The following is a 4,786-nucleotide window of genomic DNA, read 5'->3' on the forward strand; positions in this document are numbered from 1 at the left end:
CTGACAGAGAGCTAATATTGTACTCCTAGACAAAGAGGTCATATTCCCAACATATACAGTCTTAGTAAAAACGTCTAAGCATATTCTGGAGTGACTTGAGGCTGGAGATATAAGCGTCCAAGGCTGGCAGAGCCTTGTCCAGGTCTTTCTGGAAGTCTTCAGCGATGGCCCAGGCAACAATGGCCTTCTCTGAAGCCTTGGCTTTCTCTGCCTGCACCGCCGTACGAGTCTCCTCCGCAACCACCGTGTCTATCTGTCGACGCAGAAACACACCTTGAGGAACATGAACAAACTGTAGGTCAGACTACACGTTTTAATAAAGAGGATTTATTAGAATACGATATCCGGGATACTAGGGGTGGGAATCACCAGTTTCAACACGATACGATACAGATTATTTGGACAACGATACGATATTTGCCGATATCACAAAGTCTGCCACGATACGATACGATTAGATTAGATTCAGGTGCCTGTGATCGATATGAGACGATATTATATGCCCATTTAACACAATCAGTAAAAGTTAGATCAACTCAAAAAAGGCAATGGAAGGGCGGCTAGGTGGTGTAGTGGGCAAGGCGCTCACCACCAATGCTGGAGACGCTGGGTTCGAGCCCAGCGCTCCACATTGCTTTCAGTTTGGCTGGTCGTCCGTACTAATACATTTGGCAGTATTAGGGGGTGGGAAACTGATGGGTGGGGATCGGACGTTGTGGACAGCGACTCCTACAGGTCGGTTGGTGCGCCTGCGCAGTAGAATCAGGAAGCGACGGGGGCGGCGTCCCTCCAAAGCGCAGACCCCTGACGCTGTGAAAAGATGCTACGGCTGCTACCTTGAGTACCGGAGGGGCCTTGTGCAATGTATGGCTTACACGTCCACATTACAGCCGGCTTGTGGGAGGCATGAAACAGCGTTCGAGATAGGGGAGGGTTGAATTGGACGATACGAAATTGGGATGGGAGAAAAATAGAAAATGGGAGAAAAAGTGGATAAAAATAAATAAAAAGGCAACAGAAATATCATATGACATTTTTATTTTTGAGCTCTTCCAGACATTTAAATGGAAAACAATTAGGGATGCTCGATATTGGCTTTTTTATCGGTACCGATATACCGATATTGTCCAACTCTTAATTTCCGATACCGATATCAACCGATATCAACCGATACCGATATATGCAGGGTTTCCCCCCCCAAAAAATTTAATAATTTCAGGTAATTAACATTATACATATCTCTTGTTGTGGAATTAACACAACATTATGCATACTTTTGACAATAAATAAAATCAGAATTTGTTCTTACTTGCTTGCCTGGATAAATAAAGGTTATAGAAATGTAAAAAAAAATAAAATAAAAAATTGTGTGAAAACCGATACAGATATTTTCCGATATCACATTTTAATGCCGATATCGGTAGGCCGATAATATCGGACATCCCTAAAAACAATCTATTGTTTTTAATACAAATAGACCTCCTGTTCACTGTAAAGTGTCACAACATGCAACCTAAAACCCCTTTCTGTCCCAAACCGTTCCTGCAATTGTTGATGATCATGAATACATTTATTATGTATTGTATTTTTTATGTTTAAATATCAACATTATCTGTCCATCCTCAGTACATTTACTATAAATATACTATACATAAATATACTATACTTCATCTGGTCTTCCCAAACGCACATGTACACACACACACACAAAGGGAGACTGCCTGCCCCCCCCCCCTTTCCCTACCATGCTCTGTAAATAACTTATGTACATATACCGATATGCCCTACTCTGTTTACTTGTTTTATTGCACAATGTTGTTCTATTGGATTCTATTATATGTTATTACTATTGTATTATGCACATCGTTGCGGGCAAGACCACCCGCATTTCATTGTATACTTGTATGCTGTGACGTAATTTATGCAAATGAGATGTCGTCAGCTTGTGACTGCAACTTGTTCCTGTTTGCGGACGACTCAGCCCTGCTGGTCTCTGACAAGAACAAGTTACAGGTTGAAAAAACCCTCAGCTCGGAACTAGGCAAAATCTGCATATGGCTCGCCGATAACAAACTATCATTACACATGGGCAAAACAGAGTCCATTCTCTTCGGTTCAAATAACAAACTCAGCAAGACCGACGGCTTCTCAGTTACAGTGGGTGACAATATTGTCACAAGGAAAGATGAAATTACCTACCTGGGTTCCATCCTAGAGGCTAATCTTTCCTGTGATAAAATGGCATCCAATGTAATAAAAAAAGTCAACCAACGAACTAGATTCTTGTACCGGATCTCCTCTCTGGTAAACAAGAATACCCTGAAGACTCTGTCAGGAGCACTCATTCAAGGGTACTACGACTATGCTTGCACCTCATGGTACCAAAGCACCTCAAAGGCACTAAAAACCAAATTACAAACATCTCAAAACAAACTAGTCAGACTACTGCTTGACCTCACCCCTGCCCACTTTGACAACCTAGGATGGCTTAGAGTAGACGACAGAGTACAACAGGCCTGGTCTACAAGATACACTACACAACCAAGGTACCCATGTACATGTCAAAATACTTCCCAAAGGTCAGTGAATACCACGATCACAACACCAGAGGGAGCTCCACAAATCATGTTAAACCCAGATTTGGCTCAAACAAGGGACTAAACACGTTTCGCAATTATGCCACATCAATGTGGAACGCCCTACCCAAAGCTGTAAAGGAATGTGAATCACTATCACTATCACTTTCAAAAACACTCTCAAAGAACACCTACGGGAGACTGCAATTCGAAACTGGCCCCCACAAATGTCCTAACCCAGTTGTACAGTAAATGACCAAGTATGGCTTTGTCAGTATTCCAATGTACAGTGTACAGTGTCCCCCACTGAACCCACACTAATAATAAAATAATAACTTAGCTCACCTTTGCACGGCTAAACGATAGGCTAGGCATCTTGTTTGAAGAAATGCGGATATCCATTCTGTTGTTAACAGTTGATGTATCCAGCTCTGTTCCAAAAACCAAATGCAACGAGTTCTGATGTGTTGTTTAGTCTATCTGTTCAGTACTGTTCAGTACCGTTTCAAGATGCACAATGAGATCTTCTGAGAGAATTGTTGAATATATATAGAACTTATATATATATGCGCTTACTTGCATCGAGCATAATGAGAGTCTCTTTCTCTCTTTCTCTCCCGGAACGCAGTGCGTGCTTACTTGCGTTGCGCATAATGAGTCTCTTTCTCTCTAACTCTCTCGGAACACAGTGTGCGCTTACTTGCGCCGCGTGTAATGAGAGTCTCTTTTTCTCTCAGAACGCAGTGCGCGCTTACTTGCATTGCGTGTAATGAGTCTCTCTCTCGGAATGCAGTGCGCGCTTACTTGTGTCGCCCGTAATGAGTCTCTCTCTCTCTCGGAACGCAGTGCGCGCTTACTTGCATCGCACGTAATGAGTCTCTTTCTCTCTCTCGGAACGCAGTGCACGATTACTTGCGTTGAGCGTAATGAGAGTCTCTTTCTCTCTTTCTCTCTCGGAACGCAGTGCACGCTTGCCGCTTACTTGCGTCGCTTGTAATGAGAGTCTCTCTCTCTCTCTAACTCTCAGAATGCAGTGCGTGCTTACTTGCGTCGCGCGTAATGAGAGTCTCTCTGTCTCAAGTAGCCAAACTTGGATATTTGGATAGTGTGTGTATGTGTGTGTGTGTGTGTGTGTGTGTGTGTGTGTGTGTGTGTGTGTGTGTGTGTGTGTGTGTGTGTGAGTGAGATTTTTGGCTGGTGAAAATGCTGAGTGGCTAGTGACTTTGGAAAACCACTAGCCACAGTGGTGAGCCAAGAAGTTAATGTCAATCCCTGCACACAAGTACGAGGACAGTCTGCCTTTCACAGTCCAGGTGGATCAGCTCTTTGATCAGTGCATACTGTATACCGAGCCATATTCTGTATGACACCAGTACGCAAACAATAGATACACACAGACAAAGACATGGTGGTGCCTAGACAGCCTATGCAGTCTATTGAGGTCCACTGTCACTACCCTAGCGGACTCCGGTTCACATGCTACGTCTGGACTATGAAGTGGCCTTAAGACCAGATATGATGAGTTACTATCAGCAGGCCTACATCTGAACTATGAAGTGGCATTAAGACCACATATGATGAGTTACTATCAGCAGGCCTACGTCTGGACTATGAAGTGGCATTAAGACCAGATATGATGAGTTACTATCAGCAGGCCTACGTCTGGACTATGAAGTGGCATTAAGACCAGATATGATGAGTTACTATCAGCAGGCTTACGTCTGGACTATGAAGTGGCCTTAAGACCACATATGATGAGTTACTATATCAACGTCCTTATCAAATCTATCTCGTTCTTCCCATCTGTCTCATTCTCTGACCTCGTCTGCTCGGACCAGGCGATCCTCACACTGCTGGCACTTTCTGGCCAGTTCGTCTCTCTTCGCCAGACACTCGTCCAACTTGGCCTGCAGAGTGGCGATGCCCTCTTCCATCACCGCTAGCTCCTCCTTGGCCTCGTCCAGGATGCGCTGGGTCGCTTCCAAGTCCTCTTGGGCCTCTTTGAGAGCTTTCTACACGGCACAGGGGTATCAGTGGGAACACACATTATAATGTTTCACAGAAGCAAACGATGACCAGCTGAAATATGCACTTATATTCTTACCCGTTTGGGCACCAAACCGCGGGCCACAAAGTGGTAGACATACATGGCTCGAACCCACTTGCAAATGGAGGTGGTGGCCGCGGACACCCTGGCAATGGCGTCTGGG

This window comes from Notolepis coatsorum, assembly GCF_963971535.1.
Source record: "Notolepis coatsorum genome assembly, chromosome: 19".
NCBI lineage: Eukaryota > Metazoa > Chordata > Actinopteri > Aulopiformes > Paralepididae > Notolepis > Notolepis coatsorum.